At 53.6% G+C, this 14,916-nt stretch overlaps 1 long non-coding RNA gene across 2 annotated transcripts in view; it reads left to right on the top strand.

Moving 5' to 3' along the window:
- Positions 1-200: 200 nt before the first annotated feature.
- Positions 201-14,916, top strand: part of LOC141215268 (uncharacterized) — a 33,507-nt gene continuing 18,791 nt past the window's right edge. Inside the window, exons 1-2 of one of the 2 annotated variants that reach the window (XR_012284339.1) lie at positions 201-478; positions 5,144-5,241. This is a non-coding gene — a long non-coding RNA (uncharacterized lncRNA). Of the gene's footprint in view, positions 916-5,143; positions 5,242-14,916 lie in introns of both variants that reach the window. The other variant, XR_012284338.1, reaches the window with a different exon arrangement.

Raw genomic sequence — 14,916 nt, 5'->3', positions numbered from 1 at the left:
TTATGTATACTGGACATTAGAATTTTGGACTTGTTGGGGTTTCTTTTGGTTTGTGATTTGTTGGGGTTTTCGCATTTTTGTTCTTTGTAATGTGTATTTATGGCTTGTTTTCTACTTTTATAATAAAAAGAGTTCCAGTTCTGTCTGCTGCAGCTTCTGACAGGAAGGAGAGGAGGCGGAGCCTGCAGTGTGCTGTGTGCTGAGTGTGCTGTGTGTGGAGAGAGCTCCTGGGAAGGGAGGTAATTTTTTTTTCCATCTGGGACTTTTTGTCTGCCCCCTTCCCGGGAAACAAGGCTCATAGTGGGACTGGCCTCCGGGGCTGAGCCCCTGGCTCCCACCTCCCAGTCTAAGCCAGCGGGGGGTGGGAGGAACACCAACCCGGCTAAGGCTGCAACATCAGGCCGAGGCAGCAAGGGATCCGGCATGAGGACCCGGAGGACCCCCGAGGCTACGACCGCGTCGGCTCCTCCCTCCGGAGGTAGGTCGAGTGCCAGCAGAGGTGCTGCAGCAGTGCCCCTTGATTGGGGTACCAAGGTGGCGAGAGAGGCAATCGTCACATATGCCTCCCGTATCCATGCGCACCTCTGCGAGTATGAGGACACCTCAAAAAAGCTAAGTTCCCTCTGGGGGGAGTTGAGGGTAGCTCAGGAGAGGTCCGAGAGGGCCTCTGGCAGCAAGAAGCCTGAGCTATCTGCCGCGGTCCGGAAAATCAAACGGGCCATGCAAGAGCTGGAGGACCGCAGAAGTACCATCTTGGCGGGCAGTGGACCCTTTCGGGAGAAGCTTGTGAACGATGACCGGTTCAGAGCCATGACCGGTGGGGCTCTGGAGGGGTCGCAGGGCCCCGGCCAGGCGGTGGAGGAGGAAGAGGTATGCGTGGAGGAGGTTGCGCCCTACCCACCGCCTGATGGCCTGGTAAGTGATCTCCAGGCATCGCATAGCGGGATAGCCCCTGAGCAGATGGCTCTCCCGTCTGATTCTAGACCTTAGGAGGGCAGCGGGAGCGAGGGGGAGGATGAGGAGGATGGGAGTAGTAGTGAGGGGGGCTGCCTTATCATGCAGCAGATCCAGCAGATCGAGTCCCCGGTACGTTTTGGTCAGCTTACATTCGGGGATGAGATCTGCGAGGATGAGGCACCTGGGAGGGGGATGAAGAGAAAAGCAAAAAAAAAAGAGGAGAAAAATATCTGTTGCACACAAGCTTGTGTATGTCCCCCTCTCTGGGGCCCCCCTGTCCCATTGTGCGGCACCCGCCACCCACCCCGGCTTGGACTCTGTTGTGGGTCCACAGCGGAGAATATAGGCCATGGCACGCTGCCTCTGTTTGTGGTAATGGAGGCAGTGGATCAGAGGTGTCTGATACGGAGCATGGCTCGGAGGGCGGCCCGACTGTGGGTGTCATCAGTGGTGGGGCTCGGGCTGGATCCCCTGTAAGAGGAGGATCTGGCCTGGCACCTGGTGCGCCTGCTGGCATGTGGGGGGTGGCGTGTACATCTGCCGCTGCCTCCTGCGCTGCCGGCGGCGCACCGACAGCCGGGGCCGCATCTCCGGCGGCGTGTGCTGGGGTGTCTGGGTCCCTCACACACAGATCCGTTAAATCTGGATCACTTTTAGGGACCCAGACACCTGGTAAGGTAAAGGGCTCGGGGCCTGCGGCTCCGGCAGAGCCGGCTCATAAGGGTAAGGTGGGGCTTGCTCCCCTGGCAAAATCCGCGGCGAGGTCAGGGCCCCCTGCGCAGGGGCCCAGTAATGGGTCAGCGCGGGGGGCTCCACCGCCGGTGGGTGCCGAAGGGGAGTGGCCTAGCCTGGGGCCGGAGCTGGGGTGGCCAGGCTTTTTGTGGCTGTGACGGTAGGGGGTGCTATGCCCGAGAGCTGGTCCAGGGGTCCCTGTGAGTAGACCCGGTTCCGGGTCGGCTTCGGGGGTCCCGGCGCAGCCAGCTAAGGGGGGCGAGGCCTCCCGGCCGTCCACGGCGCCGGTGGGAGTGGCCTCTGGGGTCCCCACCGTGCTGCCTGGTGTGGGGGGCGAGGCCTCCCGGCCGTCCACGGCGCCGGTGGGAATGGCCTCTGGGGCCCCCACTGTGCTGCCTGGGGCGGGGGGCGTGGCCGCCCTATCATCCATGGCACCGGTGGGAGTGGCCTCTGGGGCCCCCACCGTGCTGCCTGGTGCGGGGGGCGTGGCCTCCCTGTCACCCACGGCACCGGTGGGAGTGGCCTCTGGGGCCCCCACTGTGCTGCCTGGTGCGGGGGGCGTGGCCTCACATGTAAAACCCACCCCCAGGTGGACGTGGCTCCACCTGAAAAGGGGCGGGGCTTAGCGCTGGCAGCTGCTACTGGGAGCAGTAGTGCCACGGCTGTGGCAGACAGCAGAGGGGGTGCCTGCCTGTCGGTGTCCACTGTGCCCGTGGGCTTATTTGGGGCAGGGGCGCCGGCAAAAGTGTCAGCAGCACCTGCCTCCCAAAACCCCCTGGCAGGAAAGGTGCTGCCAGCAGGTGGCAGCAGTAGTAATGCCGGGGAAAAAACTGCTGGCAAAAAGTGTGTGCAGAAAACAAAAAACTGTGACCCCAGTGTGCATGTGAATGGGAGTGGGATGAGTGGGGTGACTGTGGGTACGGATGTGGCTGTGGTTGAGGATGCGAGTGTGGGTATGTCTGTTGGTAGTGGGGGGAGTGGGGACAGGGCTGGTCCATCTGCCCCCCTGGCTGCTGGTCCCCGGAGTTTTGCGGGGGTAGTAGCCGGGGCCTCGGGGTCATCTTGGGGGGCTTCCTCACCTCTGGACCTCAGGGATGGTGACTTGAGACGCCGTTTCCTGGAGGCCCTCAAGAAGGGAGAACGGACGATCCAGGTAGAGGGAAGAGAGGTGCACCTGGCCTTTTGGCTGGATAGACATGGCTTGGCCACCTTCCAAGATAAAAGGGAGGGGGAGACAGTGTGGTCCCTTCCGACAGCCGGGCAGGGGGTGGCCAGGAAGAATGTGGTCCGTCTTCAGTGGAGGGGCAGTGAAGCGTGCCCGCCAAGAGCGAGGGTCATGGAGCTCCTCCTGAAGATGAACTTCAGGGCGACTGACATCTTTGCCCTGATCCATCCTTTTGGTACCCCCATCTTCGACATCAGTTTTGTTCTGCCAGAGGGCCTTGAGCTTTTCTGGTCGAATTTTGAACTGGTGAAGGGGGAGCCCGGCTGGCGAGACTTTGCCGTGCAGGCGGTGTCTCGCCAAAACGGAGTAAAGAGAGTGACCGTTCTAACCAATAACGAGTCACTCTCTGGTATTGACATTGTGACGTGGCTTTCTCGCTATGGGGAGGTCACGGACGTCCCAAAGAAAAACAGGGACGAGTTTGGTATTTGGTCAGGGTGCTGGACCTTCATGATGAGGTTCAAGGTCTCAGGCGGTTCTGTCACCCACATCCCCTCCTCAGCATTTCTGGGGAGGGACAGGATCCTGATCTTCTACCAGGGGCAACCGAAGGTCTGCCACAGGTGCGGTGATCCCCACCACTTCAGCGCGGGCTGCAAGGTGCAGAAATGTGCCTTGTGTGGCGGGGTAGGTCATATTGCCGCGGCCTGTGGTGACATTAGGTGTCACGTGTGTGGTAACCTAGGTCACCCGTATAACCGCTGCCCCCGCTCCGTTTCTAACACCATCTCTGGTCAGGCGAGGTAGAGCTGTGGGGGGGGTCCCCGGTGGTGCATCCTCTGCTGGAGGTGGGGGAGAGGAGCTGAGGGGCCCTCACGGAAGGCGAGGCCAGTTCATCTGCCCACCAGTGGCAACAGGTGAGGCGCCGTGGGGGTAGGGGGCAGGATAAGCCTCAGGCGACTGGTGTGATGTCTGTCCCCACCCCAGAAGCAGCAGCTGGAGCCCCTGAGGCCCTGGGGGAGGAGGCGGTGAACGAGGAGATCAGGAGGATGGAGAGGGAGGAGATGGCTGCTTCAGATGACTCCTCCCAGTATGAAAGTCTGGACGAGGAGGTGATGGAGCAGCCTAAAAAATCAGGTGACAGTAAGACCAGTAAGAGTCGGAGGAGGAGGAACCGAAAAGGGGCAAAAACATCTAAAGCCCCCCTCCGGCCACTAAGGTGCCTACGGAAGGGCTCACCGGCTCCCCTCTGATCCCCCTCTCCAACCGGTTCCATGCCCTCGATGACTCTGCTGTGTCGGAGGTCGGGGGTGAGGGACCGGCTGTAGCATCTGAGGTGCCTTCAGGGAGCGGCGGGGTCCGTCCTCCCGGGGGGCTCACTTTCCTCTGGGGGGGGGGCGGACTTTCCCGGGGTCCAGAGGTGAGGAACCCAGTACTGGGAAGGAGGTGTCAACTACTATGGACACCTCTGTATCACTGAAGAGGAGGGGAGAGTCTGGCTCCTCCTCTGAAGGTGAGAGAAAAAAATCGGGAGGTACGGTCAAAAAGAAGGCCGTCTAACTCAATCACCCATGATGGCGGAACCTACCCCGTTGACTCTGGCGTTGATTAATGTCGCCAGTATAAAGTCAGATGCGGCCAGATTTATGGCCTTTGATTTTTTCAACCAAGTTGAGCTTGCCATTTTATTTTTGCAGGAGACCAGACTAGCGGACATGGGGGCCATTTACAAAGCAAGGAGGGAGTGGAGGTGCGGGCCCTCATACTGGTCTCTTGCGGCCGAGCCGTATAGCGGGGTAGCGGTCCTTTTTAAGGCCGCTTCGGTGGAATGCAGATGGGTGATCGAGGTAGAAATGGGGAGGTGCTTGGTCCTTGACGTCTTCATGAGGGGACAGGAGCTCCGGCTCATTAACATCTATGGTCCACAGTCAAAGTGGGACCGTAAATGTCTCTTCCTGAAGATCAAGCCCTATCTTTTTACGAGCCGGCAGGTGGTCTTCAGTGGGAACTTTAATACTATAACTAGATCCCGTGATAGGGGAGGCCCCAGACACCGAAGGCTGGCTTTTGATAGTAATACTCTTAATAGCATAGCAAGCGAAGCTCGCCTGGTGGATGTCCACATCCGGCACACCCCAGGTCACGGGGGTTTCACCTTTCATAGGGGTAGTTGTAGGTCTAGGATAGATAGGTTTTTTTTAAAGGAAGAAGCCGTCTCTTCTGCAGTGTCTGCTGTTAAGGTGGAATTCTCCGATCACTGTTTCATTTTCTTTTCCTTGAATGTTACAGAGACTCCCCGGATAGGGAGAGGCCTATGGAAGCTGAATTCGTCCCTGTTGGAAGAGGCGGATGTAAGACAATCCTTTGAGGAATTTCTTCAGAGCCAGGTACCTCTCTTGGGTCTCTGTAGCAGTAAGTCTGAGTGGTGGGAGATCTTCAAAAGAAGGGTTGCGGGGTTCTTCCGTCAGCTCTCGAGCCTCAGAGGCCTGAACAGGTACCGCCTGTATCGGGAGCTGGGGAGGAAACTCGAGCAGCTTGTCTCGACTGGAGGGGACCGTGAGGAAATCTCCTGGGTGAAGGCCTTGCTCAAGGGGTGCCAGTATGATAGGCACACATCCATAGTTTTTGAGAGGGATTTCGGGAGGTACCGCTCGCCCGACCCCTACAGGAACTGCAGGATGTCAGTGAGTTGCAAGATGGTAACAGGACTGATCGACAGTACGGGTTCCCTGAACAGATCCAAATCAGGGATCCTGGAGGTGGTCAGATCCTTCTACTCGCACCTCTTGGGAAGGAGGGATCCAGATCGAGATGAGATGTCTGCTTTCCTGGCTGAAACCATCCCTGAGCCAGGGGATGACCCCTCTCTTCATGTTTTGGCAGAAGCAATCAGGGAAGAGGAAGTGAGACGGGCCATTGATGGGCTCCGGCCCAAAAAATCGCCCGGTCCAGATGGCTTAACATCCGAGTTTTACAGGACTTTTAGGGACTCTTTGGTCCCCCTCATGACTGAGGTTTTTAATGAATGTCTCTCCTCGGACATTCTGCCCGGTTCAATGAGGAAGTCCGCCCTGATTATTCTGTCGAAGGGTAAAGACTTGTCCCGTATTGAGATTTGGCGTCCCATAGTGCTTCTCAATACGGACCGAAAGGTTCTGGCAAAGGTGCTTTTTAATCGGTTGGTGAAGTTTGCGCCCCGGCTCCTTTCGGGGGCCCAGCACTGCTCTGTTCCAGGCCGCAGTACTTTTAGTGCTGTGCTCGGTGTCCGAGAGGCAGTGGAGCTGAGCAGGGCAGGTCACTGGAAGGGGGTACTTGCTGTCCTTAGACCAGGCGAAGGCCTTTGACCGGGTTAATCATGAGTACCTCTGGTCCGTCCTTCTGAGGTACGGTCTGCCCGGGAGGTTTGTTGATTGGTTGAGAGTGTTATACAATGGGGCAGAGACTTTTCTGCTTGTGAACGGTTGGGTCGGACACCCTTTTGAGGTGAAGTCTGGTGTCCGCCAGGGCTGTCCACTGAGCCCACTGTTATATGTGTTCGCGATCAACCCCTTTCTAAGGAGAGTGGAATGCGGACCGTTGGTGGGAGTCGGGATGGACCGGGCGGAGCCAGAGGCCACCTTGAGGGTAGTGGCGTACGCCGACGACGTTTCCCTCTTTGTGTCCTCGAGAGAGGAGGCAGACTGGGTCATGTCTGAGGTTGAGCGCTACTCGGTGGCATCTGGGTCCATGATCAACCGGGACAAGTGTGAGAGTCTCTGGCTGGGAGGGGGAGATCCAAGTTTTGATCTCCCGGACACCCTTCCAGGGCCTCAGGCTATCCCCAGCAAAACTGGGAGGGCAGACTTAAGATTGGCGCCCAGAAGGTGGATCAGTGGAAGAGTTGGTCCTTGACCCTGAGGGAAAGGGTTAACCTGGCCAAGGGGTATTTGCTCCCTTTATTAATATACCTGGGCAGCGTCTGCATCTTGCCAGAACCTCTTTGGACACGGGTCTACAGCCTGTTCTTCCAACTATTATGGGGGAATAGGCTGAACCTAATCAAGAGGGAGGTCACGTACCGCACGAGGAGACTAGGAGGGTTGGGTATGGTCAACCCAGTGGTGTTTCTAGTAAACACCTTTCTTAAGGCAAACATCGCCAACCTCTTGTTAGAGAGGGCTCCTCCGTGGGTATTCTCCTGTAGGGGGTGGTTTCGGCCTTTCTTCCAGGAATGGGAGACAGGAGGGCGGGTGAAGGACCTTCGAACGCCTCATGGGCATCTTCCGGGTTATGCTACCCTCGTTGTGAAGGTGATCCGCCTGTGGGGTCTGGGAGTGTAGGAGGTCAGGACCTTGTCAAGGAGGTTACTTGACAATAAGGTTCTGTTGACCCACTTCCAGAAGCCCCTGGCCCTCAAGGATTGCCCAAGCCGGGATCTGGAGGTGGGGCTCGGGTTATTAAACTCTAAGCGGATCCCCTTGAAGTTTTGGGACTTGTCTTGGCGCTGCTTCCATGGGAATGTGAGGGGCAACCTGAAGTACAAGAACTCTGATGACCGGGATTGTCCCCGCGAGGAGTGTGGCGGCATGCTTGAAAGCATGGAGCACTTCCTGCTTCAGTGTCCCTTTAATACAGAGGTCTACAGTAGGGTGGGTGCTTCCATTGGCTGGCCTAGGCTGGCAGGCCTTTCCTATGCGGAGTGGGCCTATGGGGCATTCAGGTCCCTTGGTGGCCGAGATCGGGGCACTGTTTTCTTAGTTAGTTTAGTGACTAGGTTCTACACGTGGAACGCACGGTGTTTAGTGTCCACCCAGCAGAAAGTCCTCCCCCGGGAAGAGGTGATTAGGAACATCCTGGGTGACCTGGCAAAAGTGCGCTCGCTGGAGTATGAGAGGCTGGGTGCAGGGAGGGCCTCCCTTCTATGGAGGGGGTTCTCATTTAATGTGCCCTAGGGAGAGTTAGGTTCTGTGTGCTTGTGATAGGGTGAGTTTAGTCTTTTTATCTTTATTTGTAGGGACAGGGAGGGACAGATAGGGACAGTCTTTAGGGACAGGTAGTTAGTATTAGGTTGGTAGTGAGGGACAGGTAGGGACAGGTAGGGAAAGATTGGTAGGGTGGTAGGGACAGTTTTTTCTTTTTCTTTATTAGAGAGGGATAGGGTGCTGTGTGGTATATTGGGGTGAGAGCCTCTGTAGTCTCCAGTTCCCGGTGGTGGGCTGTTACCCTCACGTGTAGTTTTTTGTTTTGAGATATTGGAAACCGGAGTATGGGGCTTGCAAGCACCAAACTTGGGTCTGATTTTGGTTATAAGATTATGTTGTCTAGATATATTGTTTTGTTATGTTGTCTAGAGATATTGTTATGTTGTGTATTGTACTGTTATGTTGCATATCGTTTATTGTATGTTTTTAAGTGGTATGTGTATTATGATGTGTGTGGGGGGGTTCGTTTAGGTTGGGCGGGGGGCTTTAGGGGGGAGGGGTTGTGGTGGTTTTTAGGTGTGCAAAAATTGGACTTCCTGCGGGATGCCCGAAAAGGCAAAAGGACCTTTTAGTGTGTGAAATGGCCACAAACTTTAGTGGGACCTTGTTGTGGTAAGGCCACAGACTTTCGTGGGACCTTGGGTGTTAAAAAAAATGGTGGTGGGGGGAAAAAAAAAATAAAAAATTAAAATAAAATAAAAATAATTAAAAAAAAAAAAAAGGGTGAGGCTTTTTTAGTTTTTCCTATTAGGGGATTAGGTGTGAATGTGAGCGAATGTTGGGGTAAAGTAAGGAATATATAAGGTATTCCCTTGCCGGGGGGGGTCCTTGGAAACGTAAGGACATTTTTGAGTGCGAGTTGTTTGCTGGACTCTGGAGAGTCTTGGACTCGCTGGGGTTCTGGGACTATATTTTGCTGGGGTTTTAGTTGTTCTTGTACAGTGTCTGTATTTGTGTTGTGTATCTGTGTTTTTGTACTTTTTATAATAAGAGTTCCAGTTCTGTCTGCTGGTACTTTTACAGATATTTGTATCAGGGGCCAGGAATAATTTATTTTTTATCTTAATCCTGATTATTTTCTTAAAAAGCAATCCAGAGAACACCGTCTATCTGCGTCATTTGCTTGTTGGCACTGCAGAATACAGCCAGGTCCTTTCCATATTAAAACGCTAAAAATCCAGCTATTTAAAACTGTGGTTTGTCCGTCACACGGATCACATATAATTGCGCTGAATATACTGACATTTCTGGCCTCCATTGAAATTTTGTTGCAGTGTGTCAGTGAACTTATTGACACGAGGTCGATGCTGTTAAAAATAGTTACCTACAGGCCAGCAATTTAAAACTGTGGTTTGTCCGTCACACGGATCACATATAAGTTTGCTCCAAATTCAGCCATTTGTAGTGAGCGTGGAAGATATTGTCCTCCATTTAAAATGGGCAAGGCACGTGTCAAGGGACGGGGAACTGGAAGTGATGGTGCATGCTGAGGCCGTGGGCAACGTGAAATTGTGCCACAACAAACACCCACACCTTCTCGCTCGACCTTCTTGTCCCAATTAATAGGGGACCGCAATACACCACTATTGAACACAGAGCAGTGTGAAAAGGCTATTGGTTGGATAGCAGATAATGCTTCCGTCACTTAGCCACCACCACCACCCTGTCTTCTACATGGTCAAGTCTCAGTAGCTGTGAGTCTGGACCGCATATTCCTCACCCTGAACCTCCTTCCTCCCACCATGCCGAGTGCCCAGAGACAACTGATCCCACACTTGGACACGCCGAAGAGATGTTCACTTTTCCATTTATAGATTCGGACGTCTCGCCTGGTCAACTTTAAGCGGGGCAAGAGGAGATCGCATGTAGCGATGCCCAAATATTTGAGCAGCCACGGTCATACGAAGGTGACGGTGGGAAAGTGTCGCAAGAGGTGGACGATGATGAGGCACAATTGCCAGAAAGTCAGAAGGAAGACCAGGGTGCGGAAGTGGAAGACAAGGTGGTGAATGATATAGTAACTGACCTAACCTGGCAGGAGGACATGCAGAGCAAGGACAGCAGCACACAGGAGGAGAGAGGCAGAGCACCCCAACAGGCAGGAAGAAGCAGTATGGTAACCACAGACAGAAGGCGAGCAACACCAACACGACTGAAGTTGCCAGTACAGCTGTTAAATCTTCCCGAGTCTGGTTGTTTTTTAAATACTCTGCGGATAACCCCAAAAAGGCCGTTTGCACCACCTGCCTGGCCAGCATCAGCAGGGGTAGCAAAACTACCAGCCTGACCACCACCAGCATGATCGGGCACATGGCAGCAAAGCACCCGACATTGTGGACCGAATCCCAGGGTCCAGCAACAGTGTCTGCGGGTGACACCACTGCTTCTTCTGCTGTTGTGCGTGCAAGCCAATCCCCTGCCCATGGCGCATGCCATGCGAAGATGCCTCCTGCCCTGCACCTGTCGTTGCACACTCTCAACTAGCACCATCAGCAAGCATGTCCTTGTCCCAGCGCAGCGTTCTGTTGTCCATACCCCAGTCCTTGGAATGTAAGCGCAAATATGCAGCCGACGCCCCACAGGCCACACTACTAAATTCCCACATTTCACAACTGCTTGCGCTCGAAATGTTGCCTTTTAGGCTCATGGAGACGGAAGCTTTCTGCAACCTGATTGCAGTGGCCGTCCCTCGGTACTCGGTCCCCAGCCGCCACTATTTTTCCCGGTGTGCCGTCTCCACAAGCACGTGTTCCACAACATTAGCAGTGCCCTCAACAATGCAGATACAAGGAAAGTCCACCTAATCACGGACACGTGGAAAAGTGCTTCTGGGCAGGGACAGTACATGTCGCTGATGGCACACTGGGTTAACATAGTGGAAGCCAGGACCCAGCCAGACCTTGGGACTGAACACATCCTCCCGACACCGAGGATTGTGGACCCTAGGTCAATCAGGGTTGCCCCCATAGTCTACAGCTCCTGCACCTCATCCTCCTCAGCCTCCTCCTACTCTTCAGCCTCCATCTCCGAAATGACCACATCAGTCACAAGCTGGAAGCACTGCCTCGGCCAAGCGGCAACAGGCTGTGCTGAAGCTAATACGCTTATGTGACAAACCACACAATGCTGAAGAGTTGTGGACAGCTCTGAAAGAGCAGGCAGATCTGTGGCTGACACCGCTGAACCTACAGCCAGGCATGGTCGTGTGTGACAATGGCCGGAACCTGGTGGCGGCTCTGAGGTTAGGCGAGCTCACACATGTACCATTCCTGGCCCATGTGCTTAACCTCGTGTTTCAGCGGTTTCTCAAAAGCTACCCAGAGCTGCCGGATTTGCTTGTCAAAGTACGCCGCCTGTGTGCCTATTTTAGAAAGTCGGCTACAGCTTCCGCTGCCCTTGCCGTGCTTCAGCAGCGTTTGCAGCTTCCGGCTCACTGATTGGTGTGTGATGTCCCAACGCGTTGGAACTCTACACTGCAGATGTTGGAAAGGATTTGTGAGGAGAAGAGGGCAATTGTTGACTACCTGCATCAACAAGGCCGTCGGTATTCAGTTCAGACTCCACGCATAAGACCTCAGAAGTGGACATGGATGTCAGACATCTGTACCATCCTCCAAAACTTTGAGGACTCCACCAAGATGGTGAGCGCAATGACGCCATAATTAGCTTCACCATCCCACTTCTCTGTCTTCTGAAACGCTCTCTGCTCACAATCAAAGAGAATGCATTGCAGGCGAAGCACGATAAGATGGAGCAAGGAACCATACAGGGTGATTACACACAGCCCAGCCTCATCTCGTCCCAACGTCGATTGGGTGACAATGAGGAAGAGAAGGAGGAAGAACAGGAGCTAGTTTCATGCGCTATAGACGGTACTACCTGTACAACTGTCATACCGTCTGTTCAGCGTGGATGGCCTGATGACAGGGAGGAGGAGGAGGAGAGCATGGTCAGTCGTCCGCTTGGTGAGGACATGGAAGTCTTACCTGTTAGCAATTTGGCACGCATGGCTGAGTTTATGTTATGCTGCCTTTCCCATGACCCTCGCGTTCTCAAAATTTTGGGTGACAGTCATTACTGGTTGGTGACACTTCTAGACCCATGCTACAAGGAGAACTTTATATCTCTTATTCCTGAGGCGGACAGGTCTACAAAAATGGGGCAGTACCAGAAGGCCCTTGTTGCGGAACTATTAAAAAATTTCCCATCTGAAAACGCTGGCGGCAGAGGTCACAGTTCATTGGACAATCAAGGAGTACAGTCGAGAGAGACACAACTCCAACAGAGGCAGGGGAACACTGTCAAAGTTCTGGGAGAGTTTTCTCAACCCCCTCCTATCGCACAGGCCCTGAGGCGCTGGTTACTCTCAGAAGGAGTGCAAAGTTTGGGAAGATGCTGAGGAAGTACCTTACCGACCGTACCAACGTCCTCCGTGATTCCTCTGTGCCTTATAATTATTGGGTATCCAAGCTGGACACGTGGAATGAACTGGCTCTCTACGCCTTGGAGGTCCTGGCCTGCCTGCTGCTAGCGTTTTATCAGAGCGGGTTTTTAGTGCCTCTGGTGGAATTAAAACTGATAAGCGCATCCGCCTGTCAACTGAAAATGCTGACAGGCCGACTCTTATAAAAATGAACAAGGGCTGGATTGGGCCAGACTTCTCAACATCACTGAATGATAGCAGCGTAACATAAACTCAAATCCAGTGTCTTTTTTTGGAAGGTGTATTCCCATGCACCTTTTCACACCCACACATGGGTATACGCTTCCTGATTTTGGCTATTTGCTCTTGTCCTCCTCCTTCTCCTCATCCTCCACCACATATCACCAGGGTGACTGTGGTCCGTGATGCAACAACCATCCAATTTTTTTAAAGGGTGTTTATGATGCCTGTAAAAAAAATTTTTTATACAGTATGTTCATTTATACCCCCCAGGGGTAAATGTTTGTCAGCCCACACACTCATACACTTAGTGCATAGGCATTACAAGTATAGGAGACCCGCTCCATTCTAATGGGAACATTTTTTTATGAGGCCCTCCTCCGCGTCTCTTCCAAGAGGCATTGGAGTGCTTCCCAATTTTTGGCAGCCCTTGCATTCACTGCATAGGGAAACACAATGGGAAACCCACTTCCTAATAATGGGAACATTGTTTTGAGGAGGCCCTCTGACCTCCGCGTCTCTTCCAAGGGGCATTGGAGTGCCTCCAAATTTTTGACAACCCTTGCATTCACTGCATAGGTAAACAGTATGGGAGACACACTTCCTAATAATGGGAACATTGTTTTCAGGAGGCCCTCCTCTAATTTGCTTCAAAGGGGTATTGGGGTGCGTCCAAATTTTGGGCAGCTCTGCCACTCACTGCATACGCAATAACAGTATAGGAGACACACTCTTTAGTAATGGGAACAACAAAGCATAGCCAGCTGATGGCTCTCAAAGAATAGTGAGGGCCGACTGCTGGCCCTTTAAGAATAGTAAAGGCCGCCTGATGGCCCTATAAAAATAGTCTTTGTGACTTTCAGAGTCCCTCCTTCATAAATGAAACAGGATGTGTCTGATCATGTCTCACACCCCACATGGCCAGATAATGTTGTAAAATGTTAAAATGACATTTACTTGTGAATGCATATGTCAAGGTTGAAAGCAATACAAAAGTGCAAAAACGCATCAAAAACGCTACGTGTGAACATAGCCTATGGTGTGGATGAGTATTTTTGTTTATGGTTATTTATTTTGCCTTATATACAAGTCATTGTAATGGGTCTGGGAGGTGGAACCTCTGAGCTACTATACAAAGGGACAGTCCTTGTAAGGAAGCGGGTGGCTCCCAGGGAAGGCGGGCAGGTAGTCACAGCAAGTGACAGGAACAGTCTCTGGGTAGAAGGGCAGGAGGTCACGGCAAGTAACGGGAACAGTCTCTTGACAGGCGGGTGGTCACGGCAAGTGACAGCAGGGTAAGAGTCTCTAGACAGGCAGGTGGTCACGGCAAGTGACAGCAGGGTAAGAGTCTCTAGACAGGCAGGTGGTCACGGCAAGTGACGGCAGAGCCTCCAGGTAGGCTAGCAGGCGTGTAGCAGGTGAGCGCTCCCAGGTGAGTGGGTAAGAGTCTCTCGGCTGGCTGGCAGGTGGTCACGGCAAGTAACGGCACAGCCTCCAGGTAGGCTAGCTGGCAGGTAGCAGGTGAGCGCTCCCAGGTGAGCGGGTAAGAGTCTCTCGGCTGGCTGGCAGGTGATCTCAGGCAGGTATCAGGCAGGTGCTTCCTGATCCGCAGGCGGACTGGTCCATAGACAGTAGCCGTCCCGGGTGTTGAATGCAGTCTTCCATTCATCCCCCTGACGGATACGAACCAGGTTATAGGCCCCATGGAGATCCAGCTTGGTGAAGATTCTAGCACCCCTCAGACGGTCAAATAATTCAGGAATGAGCGGAAGGGGGTATTTATTCTTCACCGTGATCTGGTTAAGGCCTCTATAGTCTATGCAGGGACGGAGTGAGCCGTCCTTCTTTTTAACAAAGAAGAAGCCTGCTCCCGCCGGGGAAGTAGATTTCCGGATAAATCCCCGGGCCAGGTTCTCCTCGATATATTCAGACATGGACCGGGTCTCAGCAGCGGACAAAGGGTAGATACGCCCACGGGGCGGAGTAGCGCCAGGTACCAAGTCGATAGGGCAATCGTATGGTCTATGAGGAGGTAATGTCTCTGATTCCTTTTTTTTAAAGACCTCAGCATAAGACCAATAGGGTACCAGCAGGCCAGGTAGATTGGCTGGGGGAGGAGAAGGAGAGGCAGGACGAACGGGAACTAAACAAGTCTTATGGCAGTCCTGTCCCCAGCGAAGGACTTCTCCGGTCTGCCAATCAAGCACGGGTGCATGTCTCTGGAGCCAAGGTAGGCCAAGCAAAAGGGCATGAGAGAGACCAGGTAGAACATGAAAGAAGATGCTCTCAGAGTGCAGCATTCCCACCTGCAGAGTTATGGGTTCGGTGATAAGTTGGATGGGATGCGGTAAGAGACCCCCATCCACGGAGGTGACAGATAAGGGTTCGGCCAGAGGTTTGGTGGGAATGCGGTATTTCTCTACCAGGGACTGAGAAAT

This window comes from Phyllobates terribilis, unplaced genomic scaffold, assembly GCF_046119375.1.
Source record: "Phyllobates terribilis strain yellow unplaced genomic scaffold, ASM4611937v1 Scaffold_235__1_contigs__length_3068650, whole genome shotgun sequence".
Taxonomy (NCBI): Eukaryota; Metazoa; Chordata; class Amphibia; order Anura; family Dendrobatidae; genus Phyllobates; species Phyllobates terribilis.
Note: the sequence above shows the minus strand (reverse complement) of the source record. Positions and strands in the feature narration are given on the sequence as shown.